The sequence below is a fragment of the Solea senegalensis genome, linkage group LG8 (assembly GCF_019176455.1).
Source record: "Solea senegalensis isolate Sse05_10M linkage group LG8, IFAPA_SoseM_1, whole genome shotgun sequence".
NCBI lineage: Eukaryota > Metazoa > Chordata > Actinopteri > Pleuronectiformes > Soleidae > Solea > Solea senegalensis.
This window is the reverse complement of record NC_058028.1, coordinates 24,547,565-24,567,480: the sequence shown is the minus strand read 5'-3', so window position 1 is coordinate 24,567,480 and position 19,916 is coordinate 24,547,565.

The following is a 19,916-nucleotide window of genomic DNA, read 5'->3' as shown; positions in this document are numbered from 1 at the left end:
TTTTAACGTGTGTAATGGACAGCTGCAGGAAAGAAGCTTCCTCTGAACCTGCTGGTCTAGACCTGTAACGCCTCCTGGAGGGGAGTGGGGTGAACAGTCTGTGGTTGGGGGCACTGCTTTCATCACCTGACTCCCCCTCTCACTCACAGTGCTGTGTGAGTGAGAGGGGGAGTGGCTACACTAGAGCGGTGAAAGCCAATGTAGTGCTTCTTTTAGTGATGTATTTAACGATATCTCATGCATTATTTATCCAAACAACGTCAAACTTGGCACTGCACTGACTCATGCCCGTAGCGAGAGTTAGAAATCAAGTTAGAAATCTATCTATCATATCTCTCGGACCATCAGTCCGATGTGATCTGTGCGAATAACACACACACAGACACACACACACACACAGACACACAGACACATGTTCCTGGAATTTATAGATAGATGATGCCAAGTGTTTGCTCATTGTGTGAATTGTTGGGTTTCTCTGCTCTCTATAATGTTGACTATGTGTAGTGCCATGAGATAATGTATGTTGTGATTCTGTGCTATACAAATAAAATTGAATTGAACTGAATTGAATTGGATCTTGAATGGAGCGTTACAAATAAAATGTATCATTATTATTATTATTATTATTATTATCTTTTATTATTTTATTATTTTATTATTAATTTAAGAAATAATGGCTACAAGGAGTTCTATTTTGCATATGTGACATTAAAAATCAATTTTCATAAAGAAGATGTTGATTATCATTCTTAATAAAAAAAAACTATTACTACAAGCACTATTACCTTCATGTAATTAACCGCCAAAGTCCAGGTGCTGTTGAAAGTTATGATGAATAAACTGGAAAATCCAAAATGAGAATTTCCTTCAGGTTTTGTCACATTCATACACTGTCTGGAGAACGCATGGCTACATTCTTCATGAACTCTCACGATGAAAAATGCCCTGCCATGTTCCCTGAAACTCATATGCAGGTTCTAGCCTCCATAAATTGGCCACATGTGCTGGCTGACACTGGGACTACTGGAAAATGTCACAGGTGTCAGAGGCATTTTACTGTCACTGCTGTCAGGTCGGTTTTTCCATGACTTCCCAGAAATGCAATGGAAAGATTTTGCCATGAAAGAATGGAAAAAGCGGCTCCAGACCCTTCTCTGATGGTCGGTTGGTGGGTTGGAAATCACGGCATCGCTTAAACAAAGCCCTTATATGCTCCAAATATTGCTCCTGCAGACAATGGCTGTGCACTAATGAGGGAAAAAGTGAAAGCATGCTTTTAATATCTGCCGCACGTGCCTAATGTCACAAATCTGTCATCCCGAAAGAGTCTGCTTTCGACACAGATGTGAACCGGTTGAACCACTCGCAGCTCGGGTAAGTAAACACGTCACAGAATGTGAATGAAATGATGATGCTGCGAAGTGCAAAAAAACAGACTCTCACTTTGTCATATACTCCTGTGCCACATAAACATTCCAGCACCTGTGAGAGCGCCGCTGGGATTATTTAGGAAGACGAAACCATAGTGTGGCTATGATAGATTCCCTGTGAAGCACAGATAGTGTCCTTAGCAACAGCTGAAAACAATAGATCACAAATAGGATTTTGAGCGGAGAGCAGCCAAGAACCTCGTCCCAGTATTGTTACAAGAATAACACTTTCTTGGAAATTACGTTGAATAACTCTGTTGTGAGTCATCAGTTAGATCCCCACGCACACACACACACACACTCACACACACTCACAGCTTCCCCAGTGGGTGCCCTCTCTCGTAAAATAGACTATTAAGAATTTTATTGTCTTAAGTTGTTGTTGTTGTTTGTGTTTTTGAGAACTTGAAACTGTTTACTGCCTATAAAATGACGGCCGACTCATTCTCGGTTGATGTTCCACAGAAAGACGTTAACGTAATAAAATAATACATCAATTATTTATCCATCTCTCGTTGTTTGATTGATTGATTGATTGATTGATTGATTGATTGAAGGAGGTGAATATAAAATACCTTCATGAAAAATAGCTATATTTGTATGTTTCTTTTTATATTATGTTTATATTTATTACCTATTACCTATCTACCCCATATATGTACTGATTTAAATATTCAATTTAATGACGTTGCCTTCACTCTGTCTTCTTTCTAGCCTCTTTTGTTCTTTTTGTCAGACAAAGCTCTTTGAATACTTGTGATTTTAAAGTAACACATTAATCAAAAAAGAATATCATTAATTATAAAACACCATGTAAGCAAAACACTAAAAGGTGGGGAATGTAATGTAATGTTTTAAAAGAGCAGTGGCTACTCAAATACGCACCCACCTGACAATGATGTGACTTCATCACTCACATGTGGTTCTGACTGACAGGTGCAGCAGCTGCTGGGCCTGTGATGAGTTCAGTAGATAAAAGAGATCCATTGATCTTTGCGTTTTATTACACATAATGTTTTATTTAACTAGTTCTGGCAATTATGTTTTCTAAAAAGCCGGCTTTCCGAATGATGGACACTGCATTTTGTAGTTACAAGACCAGATAAACTATACACTGGTCTGATGACTCTACTAAGGTGGAAGTTAGTCATCGTCAGTTGCAGTAAGCCGTGTGGGAAGTTACCTCACTCTGTGACTAAAAGTTTAAATGCCATTTTTTAAGATGGAAATTCTTGTTCATGTTGATCAGAGTTGTGTATTGAGATTTTCAGAATTGAAAATGGGCTGTGAAATGGCCACTCTACAAGTTATTTCTTGCTGTTTTTCTTTTAAGTCCTCAAAATGCAGCTCCCCCTTAACAGATCAGGATCAATAGCAATGTTTTTATTAAAAGAATCACAATTTTTAACTGGAATTTTCAAAAATTCAGTTGAAGAAAATGTGCATTTATGAGCATTTACGTCGACAGCGGGATGTGTGCCTCATGTCCCATTTGATTTGTCTTTGATTTGATTCTCATTTGTATGACAAATTACGTTATTTCTAAACACCATCCTTACTTCTCTACATCTGTCTCTATTTCATTCATTCACATGCATTTACCTTTTATCAACACACCAATCTCTCCACCTCCCTCATTCACAAAAATGGATTCAGTTTGTCAAGACTTTTTCAGATTTTCTGCGTTTACAATCAAAGGTTTTTAAGCACAAAATGACCTACTGCCTATAAAAGTCTCCTCTGATCCATGGTTGTTCTGAGTTGAGAGAGTTTATTGAGATTCTCGTCGTCTCATTTTATCAGTCAGGCTAATAACAAGCAGCAATTAGCCAGATTATATACATATATATATATATATTAGTGCTGTTTGTAGTTAAATTGTTCCACTGTGTGCTTAGGATTCAGGTCCAAATTGTGATTCGCCACCTGTAGACACAAAGTCTATTGTTGTTAGTTAAGGTTCAGAAAAGCTAATCAAAATCAGATGCTTTTTGGAACATTCATGCACTTGGACGTGCTCATGACAAGGCTTTTGTGGCTTTATAATGTCGTGCAAATTTGACTCACACTCTTCAGAGACAGGACCCATAACTCACACTGCATGTCTTAGTGGACTACAGTATAATAGGTACATTATACTGTCCCCGAAAACTGATGCAGATGTTTTTGTTTGAGAGATGGAAATCTCAACACCTGGCCAAGCAATCACTGACTTACTGGTATTGATCAGTGACCCTGCACAGACGTAGCAGACTCATCATGTTACATAGCAGGAATATGTGACTCACTGCCACCTAAAGAGCGTCCCTGCAGGGGAAACAACACTTCATATCCAGGTGTGTTTGGATGCCTTGTTTGTGTTGCAGGGGAGAAACAGAAACTTTTATATTTCTCCATCGCCCAAAGCCTTTCCTCCTCCTGCTTACATAACTTTACATTATTCACGCAGACAAATGGAAACTCGGGGCCGGTTATAACAGGAATCAGGAGTGGATGGAGTGGAAGTTTTCATTTCCTTTCATATGTGACTTTTATTTTTGTTCTTCAATTTCATTTTGGCTCTGATGCCACAGCTGCTGGCTAGCAAATGAAATAAATCGATGTTGTCGATGCTGAGCATCCACAAAATCATTTTTTTAATCATGTCTTTTACTTGCCAAGATGTGACTGAATACATGAGATTTCTGCTCACAATAATAGACATTTTACAGCCCCAATAGAGACAATGTTATTCATTTTATCCAAAATACTGGTTTTGTTCACAAATTTAAATTTACATAATTGGTTTTAGTTGTAAAAGTCAAATAACAACAATGCCACATTCATACGCTTTTATTACAAGATTTATTGGGAGCTAAAAAGAGCTAAAATGATGCACTGACAAACATGAATTTAAATATCGGACATACTAATAATGGTAAAGCTTTCAGCTTTCACTCCCGCTCCACTCCTACTCCTTGGTACCTGTTAAATATAATATTGCTGTTCTAAGTAGGACTGTGTGCTCTGTTTAAAAAGATTCTGGCAAAAGTTGACACTATTTAAAAACCTCTCTGGGAACCCGGGATAAATGACGGACAAAGACCAGTGTAATGCTTTTTTTTGACTCTGTGCTGCTGCTCGGGGCATGTGATAGAGCTCAGGCTGGCTCTCCTCAGCGCCACCTGCAGTGATCACCATTCTGTTTAGAAGCATTAGCATTAATGGGATACGCAGAGTGCCGGGCCATAAAATGACTCTTTATGAATGTCAGCTCTGTTCTTTAGTGTAAGTGATACTCCGGTGCAGGTTGGTGGGAGGGAGGGGCTTTTACTGGAAAGGGCTTCCTCTACACAGTGGATAAATGGTACCATACTGGGTAAATGGGGTTAGCGTTTATGTATCACTGCACATGACTGCACATTAAACAGGAGCTCAAAGGTCAACAAAGGTTGAATGTTTAGGCTCACTGTAAATTATTAGTCATTTCTAGTGCTTAATAAATACACTCTTTTGCCACCCAGTTGTAAAGGGAGCAGGAAATGACAGGTGGTTTGAATGAATTATCAGCGACTGGTAAAACCATCACAACATCTGTTTCCACAGTAAGACACACAACTCACTTCATGAGTCTCTTACTTCTCACAATACTGTGATGGTTCACACTGACTGGTTTCAGTGTCTCACATATATATAATAACATAATATACAACCTATAAGTATGTTTGTATTAGTGTATATCACTTGAAAATAATAATCGTTTGGTTCTTAGAATAAGCCTTGTTTATGTACTTTAGACAAAGGTCATGCTTGTGTCACCATGTTTTCAAAAGTATAATACAAAATGTATATATAACTGTTTGTATATTGTGTTTTAACACAAACAACTCCACTTATGCCCAATATATACAGAGGCAGGAGAACGTGGCAAAGAGTGAGTGAAAGACTGGTGTAGTTGTGAAAAAGTGTTGAGAAAATAGTATTTAACTCTACGCCATTGTTGACGTCAGTATCCTCTCTGGTATGTGAAGGCTACCATAGTTCCATGACTTGCTGAGGAAATAGTTTCTGTCTTTTTTTATTGATTCAAATTGTACACAACTCCACAACAACATTAAAGCTGCTGTCAGTGATGTCGTCTTTTGGCTTACTTCCTTTCCATCAGCATTGCCCTCCCTACATCCCCTAATGAACACGATGAGCAGGAATTCTGGCCTCTGACTGGATGAAAGCTTGTGGAATAATAGAAAAGTTTATCCTAGATTTACTGTCACAACCTGAGACTGAGTGACTCATACAGACAATATGGATCCAAGATAACCCACTGCTCCTAATTCTAGGATGGGTCAAAATGCAGAGGAATACTTTCCCTAAGGGGATTAATAAAAACTAACTTTAACTTTAACTGTCAGAATATAGAGATATTTAACACAGGTTAAAATTAACGGCAGCTTTAACCCACATGTTTGATAAAATTAGTGACAGAATTTTTAATGTAGTTTATAATGTAGATTTCTTTTTTCTTTTATAATGTATAATGTATAAAACCAGAAGATTGGTCCATCTATCTATCAGTATAGATGGACCATAGTAGTATAGTAGTTAACTTTATGTGTAAAACACTTTTCAAAACAAAGTTACAAGGAGCTTCAAACTGGCTAAAACAAGTGGATTTAGTAAAATCAGGCAATAAAAATGAAGATTAAAAAAAAAAACCACAAGATTGCAATAACACAGTGCTCTTGGAAACAAATGTGTTTTATATAAAGTGATGAAGTTAAGTGATTCTGGTGCCTCAGGTACTGGTACAGGGAGTTCTAGACCCCAAAGCTAAGTCACCTTCAGTCTTGACGCAATATTCAGGAACTGCTTGCACAACTTTTAGCTGTCCAGATGTGATTAGATACAGACGTTAGTACCAGGTGTGATCGGGGCCTCAGTAAGAACTGAAGATGTCAAGTTTTCAATAAACAAATGACCAAAATGCAGAGCTGATGGTGCAAATAAAAAAAAGAGTCTTTGATGAAAATGGTGGGCAGAACAGAAAATAAGATCCAGAACATTTGGTGAAGGGAACCGACATTTATATTCAACATGTTGATCCAAAAGCAGCATGAACCAGAGTCCAAATGAACAGAAACCAACTCCAACATGGACCAATTATGACAATCACGAAGAAGCCTCGTGGACGGGAAGGGACCCGTCTTCAGTTACATCCTTGCCCAGCTGCCCTCAGTTCACTTTCCTGAAAGTGAGGTTTGATAACAAATTAGGTTCAGACAGTCATGTCTACCCCAGGACACGCTGTTATAACAAATAATGCTGACCATATTCATGGTCTTTGGTATAAGCTCATAACAATTAGAGAAATAATTCGATCGGATTGACATGTCTTAAACTTTGGAGACACATGGAGCCTCGTAAAGCCGTTGCCAAGGTTGACTCATGCCTGCAGAACCGTTTTCCGAGGAGAGTGTGTGGCAAATGCCTGGTGACTATCTCGCAAACGAACACCCGGAGACGTCACAACACGGCCTCACTTCAAAGCAGCAATTTCCGCGTTACTCCTCTGACTGTGTCCAGGCTTCTGGAACCACTAGGCACCGCGGTGTTATTCTTCAGCGTGTGCAGCCAGACGAAGCTCTGCGGTGCTCGAATGTTAACGCTTTGACTGTGTATGTAGAGCGTGAAGTGAAAAGCAGTCAGGCAGGCGATGACGAGCCCACAGCCAGGAGATAAGAGACCATATAAGGCAGCAGTCTGAGGGAAGACACTGCAGGGAAAACCCTGCCAGTAAACAAAGGAAAGCTCCACAGGTCACTGAAAACACACATGCTTTTCCTAGAAAGCTGATGAGCAGATTTATGTCCTGCTCTAACCAAACTTTACAGAGCGACAGCAGAAATTAATGCAATCTGACAGATCCCACAAGAATGGAGAGTTCTAAGCTCGCATAAGTACAGAGTAGGGCTATGCTAGCACCAAGCAAAGCTATTAGAAATCCTGAAAACGCCGTGTGAGAACATCACATCCAAAGAAATGTGATATTGAAGACACTTAGATTGCCAAACATGTGCAGAGCGGAGATGAGATGTAGCAGTAGTGGCACACAGCGTGTCATCTGAAGCTGAAATCCCCCTCAGCACAGCCATGATGTCACTGCGCCTGTCGCCAATTACGACGCCATCCATGTCTGTTTTCAGCTCGGTCTGGGAAGTTTGGTTGTCTTCGACACATGGACCTATAAAAGACACAACAGGATCGGAATGAAAAACACAATCAAGCACTCATTTGTCCACATCGAGCATGGCAGGTACCGACAATCGCGCGGTTTATCCTTAACGTAAAATTAGACAGTGGTGAAAAGAAAGACAGAAAAATAACACGGAAATGTATCACAAATACAGACATTATTATATTTCCTTCATTACATGGTTTCTCAACACTGGGATCCAAGCGGTTTTCATTAAAGTGATTAAGAAAATATCCCACACACAGGTTTATGACGCTATTCTTGTTGGGACACTGCATCGACTTCCATTCGTTTGGACAAACAACACAAAGTGTTATCTCTAACAGAACCAGTTAATGTCTAACCCTGACCTTAACCTGGCATAAACTAGTGTTCATGATATGAAAGGTAACAAATACAAGTATGTGCGCTTTAGTGTGGACCAAAGCCGGGGAACATTGCTGTTTGTTCCCCGGCTTTGGTTTCAGTATCAAACTTTCTGTTCAACAAACATGTAGAAAAGCAAATTTCACACTAATGTGTGTGTGTGTGTGTGTGTGTGGCACTGAGCAGAAGACAGTGCCCTCATATACGTACGCTTTAATGGAGCCACTAGCAGAAGAAAAACGCTCTTTATCAGTTTGTACACAATATTATGTAAACTCTCTGGTATCTTCTTATTTCTTGTCTTTTTGTTACCAGTGTCACACTTTAGGGCAGCCCGTGGCCAAGTGGAAAGGGAACTTGACTTGTAACCACAGGGTCGCAGGTTCAAATCCCCCAACCCCCAATGCTCCCCGGGCGCTACTCAGTGTGGCAGCCCACTGCTCCTAATTCTAGGATGGGTCAAAATGCAGAGGAATACCTTCCCTAAGGGGATTAATAAAAACTAACTTAGTGATACAGTTGATCTTTGTTTTAGAATAAAGGCTCTGAATTATGCACGACATGGAGAAAAGCATGTTTGTTTTTTGTTTTTTTTTCATTATTCATGTACTGGGCCAGATGTTGATGCTGGTTGACCAGTTTTGGCCCACGGACCACCATTTTCTGACCACTGTACAGTATCCATACAACTTCTTTCTCCTCACCTTTCTCCAATGTGGTGCTGATAATGTCCAAGGCAACTGCCCTCTATTGCCCCTTTTACATCTACACTGTGTTTCTTTTTGACAGCCATGATTATTATGGCAGTTCCACATAGTGGCTAACATGGCTAACACGATTGCCTCACAGCAAGAAGGTTGCTGGTTTGTGTCCCGGTGTTCCCCCGGGGCCTTTCTGTGTGAAGTTTGCATGTTCTTGCTGTGTGTCCATGCATTTTCAGTCCGGGGTGTACCATTCCGCCCTATATCTGCTTGGGATTGACACCAGCGGTCCGGCAGCCCTCATGTGGAGGATAAATCAGTAGACGATGACCTGCATCTTCACTGCAGCGACCTCTGAAACAAAAGACCAAAGACGAATGACACCTGCAACCTGCAGGGACACAATAGTTGTGTTTATAGAGGAAACGGACAACTTCCATGTCCAGAGCACTTCCTGCACAACGGTGCTGAGTTGTGTCATAATCACCACTGAGAGAAAAACAGTATTTACACACACTTTTCTCTTCTTTGGTTTGTACACAAAAGAACACACTCCCTTTGTGCCATAAATCAAGTCGACATGTTTCCATGGAAACCCCTCTCTGGTAGAAAAACAGAGTGAAAGAAGGACTTATCGTGATCAATATAAATGGGCACGGTGTCGTTTTTCTATTGGCATTACACTGTGTAATCAGCTTTAACAACATAATGACAAGTTTAAGCCAAAAAGTGTCGGCTTGAAATTGAATAAATTGAGAAAGAAAAACAGAAATGGACATGATCAATGAAAGCGAGAGTGTAGTGAGTGGACTGTTTTTAGTCAGAGAAGATCACTGCAGTCAGATCATCTCAGCTGTGACTAAACACTGCTGAAGATAAACTGCTCCTTTCTGTACAGACTCCTGCAAAAACACATGGAAATCTTTTTGCCTGATGCACAGAGACAGTTACAACACAGTGCACACAAAGACTCAAAACTCATTGTTTTCAAATAGTTTCGGTGTTGCATAAGTTGAAGTCGAAATAAACCAAATGCTTTTGTGATTGTTTTTTGAAGGCGGGAAGTTCAGTTACCAGGGTTTAAATAAGATGTCAGGGTTGCAGTCATGTTGCATTAAAGGTTATTGAAGTTTATTTTTTTTATGTAAGTGACCGATTGGCTCACTGGTACTGATCGAAAATGTGAGGTGAGCAGATAAATATGTGCTGAAACAGATTTCTCAAGCCTTTTAACATCAAAAAATCTGAAACATTTTCATAATAATAATAATAACAATAGATTTTATTTGTATTGCACTTTACATTTGAACAACAAACCTCAAAGTGCTACATTATAAAAACAAGATAATAAAAGAAATAAAAGAAATAAATTAGCTGTATGCTTTTCTATATTCTGCATGTTATTTTTTAAAAGCATCCTCCGTGTGAAGCCGTGTCCTGGGTGTCCTGGTTTCATTTTCATGAAAGTACATGTATTTTCATACTTACCAACATGCAACTGTTATTGAAAGCTTTTGCAAATCTGCTGTATCACAGTAGAAGTAGTTTGTGGAAGCAGTGGTAAGAAAAAGTGGAAATATGTTTGTGTTGATGGACTTGAAATGTGGTGAAGAATTACACACACAAGCTTCGTGGTGGGCAGCACCGATCTGTGCCCAGGGGATTGGGTGCCTTGCTCTTGGGCACCCCTGCCACTGACCCTTCCCAGGATTTGAACTGGCAAAAATCAGCCCAAATCCTTTCCTCCTGGCCAACCATGTTGAATATACGGAGGAAGAACAAATTCTGTGATTACGGACTTCGGGATGTAATTGGGAGGTTTGGACTGTGGGGGGCAGCATTGCACCTCTTAGTGTGCAGCCTGCTGGGGCTGACCGAAAGAAGAAGAATGCCGTCATGTTTAAAACTGTGACGAAAAGGTGTCATTGTGCATTAGTGTGGTTTGTTGTGGGTCAGTGAAAACAAACATGTGACGGATTCATCGCAGCGACCACAGCAAATATGAGGTTTTAAGCACGAGATGACAAATAAATCCATCTCACTAATAGATCTGTATCAGCAAAATACCATAGGAATCATTTGGTTACCATGGCAACGTGCATCATCGGCATGTGTGGGCAGGGATTTTGCCCCAGTCAATCAAAAGCAGTTAAAAAGCCGCAGTGTGTGCTTTGTGTATTGAAAAGAGCAACGTGTGCACTTCAGCTGGGCCAGATATTAACTACTGCTTTATTACAAGCTCCTCTGGACGGCCCTCTCACATGTTTACCTCCTCTTTTTCCAGCAACACTCAGGGACATCATGTGACTCAGAGGAATTTACACTGGAATGAAGGCTGGGTGTTCTGAGTCTGGCCAAAAACGAGACTTTTCCAAAACCATAGAACAGAATAAAGTCAGAGCCGTAGTGGAAAGAATCAAACATCACGCAAAGTGCTGAGAAGCTCATTAAAAGATGAATGGAAACTGACAGAGTAATGTTGTAGGTGGATGAAGACGTTTTCTCGCGGCTGCTATTAGCAGGTATTTGGTAGCGCGGAGCTACTGAAGGACAGCTGAGCTGTGGAAAAGGGAGAAATCAACATTTTCAGATGGCTGTCATCACTGTGCTCGGGTCTTGGAAAAATAACGGATAACTGCAAGATGTCAGCGGCATGAGTGGGTGCAGTAACATTACCCAGGTCCCGGGGTCACTTTTGAAATAGAGTTTTATATGTCTATTATTTTCTGTGGATACAAAAGCCTAATGAATCTGGCAAGGATTTGATTTGTGGAATATTCCAACCTCTCCATTGATTAGGAATGTATGACGTGTATTAGTCATGCAGAGTGTTTTATTTTTCCTGGCAGGACGGCTCAGAGCAGCATTATCACTCTCCTCTCAGACCTCTGTATCCGGTCTGACTAAAATCCCGCTCCGACCACGCACGTCCAACAGATAAGTCGGAAATGTAAACAAGACATAAAGGCATGTGCAGTAATGCTCTCTGCAGACTTCTGGCTCGGCTGTAAAAGTTTATGAGGAACAAAGAAAGAACCCAGTGTTATGCAACAGGGTTGTAATAGAGGCAAAGCATTGTGGGTGAAACTGTATGTGCTCATCCAACTGTCTTCGATCGTCTCCAGACACGCTGCACCTTTGTCTTTGATAGGCGATGACTGGGTTTCAGCTGATGAAAAACCTTCTTGTTCTTTTTGGACCAAAAAAGTCAACAAAGAGCAACACAATCAATCAACGAAATAAGACAGACACTGTCACTACCTCACTGGTGCTGCACCAACTGCAACAAACGACATATAAGGTCATAGGGCAGAAGAAGAAGTGGCTGGATTGGAATGTAACACTGCTGTCAGTCAAAAAGTAACATGTTGGTAACTGCCCAAACACTCGGGCTCTGAATGATGGAACTGATTGATTTCAGCTTGTCTGTCTTCAAACCGCTCAACCCAGTGTCCTCCACCGATCTGTGTCTTTCCAATAATATGAGCTACAAAACTGATTCATGCAACACACATGGTCACTGCTTTAGAAGAGATATGAATTCACCTTTTTTTGGATATTTGACCAGTTTAACTCCAGTCTGTCACCAGTGGGGACGAGTAACAACTCCGATTCCATTATCCATATTGCTTATCGATCCGATTCCTTATCGATTTTCTAATGGATTCTCATTTGGTGAGGGAATAAGTACAAATGTGTTTGTTTGTATTAACTCTCTTTACTCTCCGATGTTCACATTAATTGTTCCAGACAAAATAAATAAATGTTTGTCTGTCATTATGTGCCATAAAAACTAAAAACACAGACTGCTCGGTGACATTCGGTCATTTTATTCTTCCCTGCCTCAGTGAACGGAGAAGCTCGAGGTGCACGAGAACAACTTGCTGCAGCCGCTGAGCCAGCCGGACTCTGACTCGTCGCTAAGTAGCAGTGTGTCGTCTTGTCGTCTTGTCGCGCGAAATATAACCGCGCTTCTGCCTCGCCGCCATGTTTGCGCCATGTTTGCAGTGTTCTGAGGCATTTGCAACGAGCGGAACTGATAAGCGGATTCATTCATTAAGCAGGCATACTATCGGTTCTGAGGAATCGATTGAATGCACACCGGTTCTGAGGAAGAACCGGTTCTCGATTCCCATCCCCTGTATCCACAGGACGAGTTAAAGCATCATCACCAAATGCTCCAATTTTTCCACTGAGGCTGAAAAAAAAAGCCTTGACTTCTACGACCTACAACAGCTCTGCCTGTTTTCTATAACTGACCACATGTCCCCAAGTTTAAAAATAGATCATATTTCCACATACCTCACATTCTGTCCTGTGCAGAACACAAACCACGTAACACTTGTGTGGCCTCATCGTTCGCGTGTGTACAGCGCCGACGCAGAAAACCGCTGAACGGGTTACATTTTATTATAGTTTTACAAACTACACCTGCGCTCTTTTTGGTGCCACACGGTGCTGTAGTGGTTAGCACTCTCGCCTTGCAGCGAGAAGACCCGGGTTCGAGCCCCTGTTGGAACAAGGGCCTTTCTGCATGGAGTTTGCATGTTCTCCCCGTGCGTGCGTGGGTTCTCTCCGGGTTCTCCGGCTTCCTCCCACAGTCCAAAAACATGCAATGTGGGGATTAGGTGAATTGGACACTCTAAATTGACCATAGGAGTGAGTGTGAGAGTGAATGGTTGTTTGTCTCTATCTGTGTGTGGCCCTGCGATGGACTGGCGAACTGTCCAGGGTGTACCCCGCCTATCGCCCGATGTAGCTGAGATTGGCACAGCACCCCCCGCGACCCTCTGGTGGAGGATAAAGCGGTTAGATGATGACTGACTGACTGACAGGGGGCAGCTGTAGGAGACATAGTTTCCTATTTATTTATTTCTCTCTTCTTCTTCCGTTCACCTTCTCCCTTTAAGGGGTCGTCAGCGTGGATCATCCGCCTCCATCTTGTCCTATATATTTATTTCTCTCTATTATTGAAGCCTTTATTGGAATATGACCTCACTCATTTAATTTCCACCACCCTCGAACTGATTATTCATTTATTCATAATATTCTATCACTTTCTTATGTGTTATATTTTACTTTATTTGAATGCATTATCATTATTTGTTTTTCCTGTCCACTCACTGGTATGAAGTAGTTTTAGTCTCCAGTGTGTCCTCATCGCTGTCTATTAGCTCTTTGATATTTGATTCTTACAAAAAATGTCTGATTGATTGATTGATTGATTGATTGAGTGAGTGAGTGATTGATATATTCAGCAGGTGAAGGTCATTGTTGGTCTTGGAGTATTGAAATACATGCCTGGCCATGAAAATTGTTGCTGACTAAAAGAAAAACAAACAGTTTTGACTTCGCTCGCACGGCATTCATGTTTATTGGACAGGTTATTGTTTGTAACCTTGTATGGAAACTTACTGGAAGTGACAGATGCAACAAAGTATGGACACAAAGGAAAATATGCATTATGTTATAAACTATGAACACAGTTTGGATTTCACTTCATCGTGCGAGAACAAGTCTAAACACAGTTCAATCAACAAGCAGCTTAAATGTTGGACTTTGTCACTATAGTGGCTATTTTTAAAAAGACATAGCTCTCACTTTTTCCACTGTGGTGGACACGGCATCGTCCCAAGATGTCAGGACTTGTCCCGTCCCATGAAGCCACATCAAATGTGACTCATCCTTTTCAGCCAAATGTTACAGCATTTAGTATAAAAGACAGAACTGGAATTAAATATCAAACTAAAAGCACCAAAAAAAGCCTTTTCCGATCTGTAAATATTTGCATACTCTGTATTATATTATGTTGTGAAATACAACACAAGAACTGGGACCTTCGGTGTTTACAGAGACTATTTTAACTGTGGGAAAATTAAGAAAGTAGTTCGCTTTGACGGCAGCAGACATCAAATCAAGGGGGGAAAAAAAGACAAACGTAGAAGAAGAAACAGATGTATTCCTCAGAGGCTGCTCACTGTGACAGCACGTGATTAGCAGAAAAATATTTGGTCCTGGCTGAGTCTTTGTTTTCTTAGGGAGACAGTGGTGCCACTAAACTGCAGAGCATCCTCCTTGGGTGCTGTTTTCATGTACATGCATATATTCTTTAATCCAGTGTGCTGTGTGACACAGGAATACAAATAGACAACAGTGATTAACCAATTTAAAATAATTAATAATCATTAAATGTCCTTTATCTCTTTATTTTAGATGTGCAGAGGGAAAACTGATTCACACGACTAAACACAGTAATAGCCATAGACTTATGGCTGTTTATATAAGTTATATTTTATATTGTAAGCAAACCAGGAGTAGCAGGAGCAGCGACTAAATCACAAGCCAACAGACATACAGTGAGTGTGGTTGAGGCACTGACACATATTCAGCTGAGCACAGTCCCCGGCACGACCCCCGTTCCAGGAACCAGCTTGAGACATAAATGGTGTTTTTCCATCATATAGGTCGAGCACTCCTCGGTTTTCTTTTGCTTTCCCGTACCTGGTACCTGGTACCTGGTGCTTTTTTTGGTACCTGCTCTGACGAGGTTCCAAGTGAGCTGAGCCGAGACTAAAAGGTGACGTCAACAGACTGCCGGCCGCTTCGTTAATACACAACAATTAATTATAATTATATGGCTACAAAAAACAAACTAGTATGATTTTCAAGTGATTATTCACTTATACCGACCAACTGAACACTGCCCACACTTATGGACAGTATTCTGCCATTTAAAAACCACCTAAATGTTCCACACTGGACTTTAAAATCCCTGCGTATGCAGTATTTCTGCTGACATAAGGATGTTTAAACCCATAATTAAGCAGCCTATAAAGCAGGCTACCATCTACACAACAATTTATAGAATATATGGAGCAGGAGAGAACTCTTAAACTGATATTGTGTCTCGGAACATTCTGATTTCCACACAAAACCAGTGTGGTTTTATATAAAAGAAATGTTAACAGAGCAAATGTTGACACAGGAAGAAAATGCTTTTTATTCCTGATTCTTTTAACTGTATTTTGACGTCTCTAAATGTGGTCATGTCCCCAACAAGAGGTGCATTATTGTGGCTTATTGTGCGTGTGAAGTTCCACAGTAACCATCCTGGTGGGGACTGTGGAGTGGAAAAACCTCACAATAGCATAATTAGAACTCCTGGCAGGGAACAGCCTACAGGACATCACAGAGTAGGAAGAGAGGACTGTTGTTGCTTCTGTTTGTACAGTTTTTATTCTACTAGATTTTATTTTAACATCAGGCAACTCTGCAAATGTGTGATTGAGTACGTGTTTTCTTACTCTCAGCACAGCGTCATCCATCTCAGGCCAAGGCGGCTACAATCCAGCACCTGTCGGTATTGGATTATGAATCAATTAAATGCAATCAAAGCCAGGTTTGTAGGTTCTGGATCAAAACAAATTGATGCCCTGTTCAGGTGACAAAGCCTCACTGAAACCTGCCAATATCAATATACTTGCATCATGGTGATCTACTTTTCAAAATTTCCACAGGCATTTCTGCCAAAATGTGATGCTTTCTAGACTTTTTCCATGGGTTAGGAGCCTGTGAACAACAAAGGACTGACCATGACTGAAAAGGAGTTCATAAATAAGGTTTGTACGACATTAGCCTGGCCCATTAAGTCTAACAAATTAATTGGAACAATATGTCTTGAACCCCAAAGTGTGTGTTGAACCTGCTTTATAGATCGATCGCGGATTATGGGAACATCTGGGTCTGAAACAAAGCCTCAGTCCAACCCACTATCCCCAAGACAAACGGTCTTGGGGAGAGGATTCACCTTCAGTGTGTGTGCACGCACAATCTACATGTTCCAAATAAAAGTCAGCTCTACAAATAAACTGCTGACCCCATCTATCTGCTCAGATTAGAGAAAAAGAAAGAAGTAGTGAGGAAACAGGATCCTTCTCATGGCTGACTCACGCGTACACGACGCTCTCATGTTGGACAGTGGATGTCCCTGATGCTTGTTGCTGGGGTCGGCTATGGGAAGTTAGGAGAGCAGCAGCATTCCTCCACTTCTGCTGCAGAGCAAAGCCAAGCAATGGACCCACAATGCAGTTTGGCAATACTTCATGGCACTTTATTCAATGTGAATGGAAAGCATTTAAGTTAATGCCATGTTTTAAATTTCATTCTAAATATATCTATTTTCATATATATATATTATTATATTATTGTTATTACTAATAATAATGGTAATAATAATTATTATTATAATATACTGTATTGTATATACAATTATTAATATTCTATATAATATATAATATAATATATTAAATACATCCCTTTGAAAACAGAAAAAAGGAGCAAGAAAACTGGTTTCATTCATTTTGGGTCATGTAAAGAAAAGTGCACGAGCCTAAAAGATAAAGGTAAAACGACCTACAGTGTTAACACTGGAGACACACACGGTGGATTAGTGGCTAGCACTGTTGCCTCAAAGCCTTTCTGTGTTGGAGTTTGCAGGTTCTCCCCATGTTCTCTGGTTTCCTCCCACAGTCCCATTTAAATCTGAATGATCAACTTGTTCTGAGAACATCACTCATGGATCATTGCTGAACTGTTACAGTTGGCTGGAGTGGGGATTTGGAAGCCGGTCTAAACAAAGGTACGTTTCCAGTCAAACTGTCTTTACTTTAAAAAAGGAAAAACAGACAGGGACTAATGCGGGTATGCTTACAGACCGACAAATTGAAGTGGCAAGGACTGTGGAGCACACAGACTAAACACAATGATGCAGGAAGGATAACTAGACAAAGATGAATCCAATGAATGAGTGAAGGGCACAACGGTAGTGTGAAGCAGCTTTGAGTGATCGTCGAGACTAGAAAAGCCAAAATAAAGACCGCTGTCTATAAACAGCATGAACACTTTCTCTGAGCCACAACTATTTTGAACGACACTATGTTTTTGTTTGAAAATGCGTCAACTCTGCTCCAGAGGCATTCACTGGGAACATTTGAAAATCTCCATTAAAACTCACTTTCTGTTTTAATTTCAGCTCATTGTTCAACAAAAGTAATCTGTGCTCTAACTTTTCACCATTGTTGTGATTTGTTCATGTTTGGTCATGAAAATGCTTTACTTCAGATGAATGGATGAAGTCTTAGTGTTGACAGAACCTATGAGAGCATAAATGATGATGGGTGCAATGCACATGTGACTCTGCTTTACACTGGGCCTGCGGCCTGCATGGAGCGCAGGATATTAAAACACTGAATGTTCACGAGCATAATAACGATGTTTTGACCACTTTAATTCCTCACAGAAGCCTCAGAACATCTGTGATGGGGTTTACTGCTCCAAATTCTGGCAGAAAATGGTTACAATGAGGGATTTTGAGGTGTCCTCGTGCCTTGGGGATGTAAGACTCTTGCCATGCAATAAATCACAAATGTTCCTACTTTGAATGTGGCTGGGGAGCTTTGTCTCAACTCACCGTCTCTTTCTTCCCTCACCTCACTTCTGTGCTATCTCATAAAGGCAAGAGCTGCCAAAAAAAACACACACACACCTATGAACGGTCATAAAAAGGACACGTTGCAATCTGTTTTACCACAATACTTGTCATTTGTACTTAACACTGTTTACTTGTGACTAGATCACACAAGACATGTGTTAAACCAGGTCTGAACAGGAACATTTAGTTCCCACAAAAACCTACCATCCCTTCACTGTCTGTGGAGTTCATACGAAAAAAAATGAAAGCTGCAGTGCATCATTTTATTTTTGTTCGATTTGCGTTGTTGATGTTATTATTGTGCGTCTGGTCTTCATAAACGGACACAATGTAACATTTGTACTTTCAGCAGTACAAAACAGAGCAGAAGAAAACGAATTATTGTGTTAGTCTGACTAAGTTTAAAATACATGTTAACACACAGATAATGTGATTGGGTGTCAAATTATTACTGCATGTGTACGTTCAGTACTTCCTCCGAGCACAGACTCCACAGACACAGCAGTACTGTCGCTAAATACACCAGACTCCTCTGTTAAATACTGAGATTTGAGACATTTCCCTGGTAATTGTTGGAGATAAATCCACATTTTTAAGATTGTCTTAAGGTCTTTTTTTGGCATTGTTCGGCTTGACTCTTGACCAATCAGTGGCCGGCAGTCGGGCGACGTCACACATTATATTCAACATACCTCTGGAAAACACAGACATACAATGTTGTTCTGATGATAATTATATTTCCTTATATCTACTATATTTACCCAGCTATATTAGTATCACCTCAGCGCGATTGGAACCTCGCCAGAGCAGGTACTGAAAAAGGTACCAGGTACTATGCTAGTGGAAACACAACTTAACCGTGCCGTGCCGTGCCAAGACGAGTCGGTTGTAATATGCCATTAGTCCATTCCCTGCTTGTGCTTGTACACTTAGAAAATGGCACTATTGAAGGATGTAATCCCATAGCATTGATATGTGCAAACCTGTGTGAGGGAGTGTGTGTGTGTGTGTGTGTATGCAGGGGCCGACGGGACAAATATAATCCAACCTGTTACTTTAGTAGCACAAAGTTGCTGTTGCCTCCTTCTGTCTTGAAAGAAAAAAAGGATAATTTCCTGTGTGCAGTGCACAGAAAGAAGAATTGATCTAATATGTCAACATCCGATGAATAATTTGGCAGTATGTGACAGGCATTTGTTTATATTTAAAAAAACGTACGCAGTCACTACAGAAGTATTATGACAAATAAGGAAAGATGGTAGTGTACCAGTATAACAATCATGTAAATTCAAAGCATATTTGTATGTCATTCTGTATATTATGAGCTCTATGACAAGAAAAACTACACACACATGCACCTATCAGCCACGTGTGTTTTCACAAGGTTTTAAAAGTGTTAAAACCTTAACAAATAATTGAGTTTCTTATGTTAACATGTAGGTTGTTTTGATCAGTTTCCTTTCATTATAAAACCATCACTAGTGTGTGACAGGGATAAATTCAAATGTATTACAGTGACAAAAAAACAACTTCACACAAGTTTTAGATATATTTGGAACTTTTGGTTTTATTTACATGTTCTACTTTTACAAAAATGACTCCTTTTTTTTAATAACAACAGGACTGCAAAGCCAGAACACTAGTAAAGATTCAGAACTACCATAAACTCAAAAATACAGAGTGGTCTTGTCAGT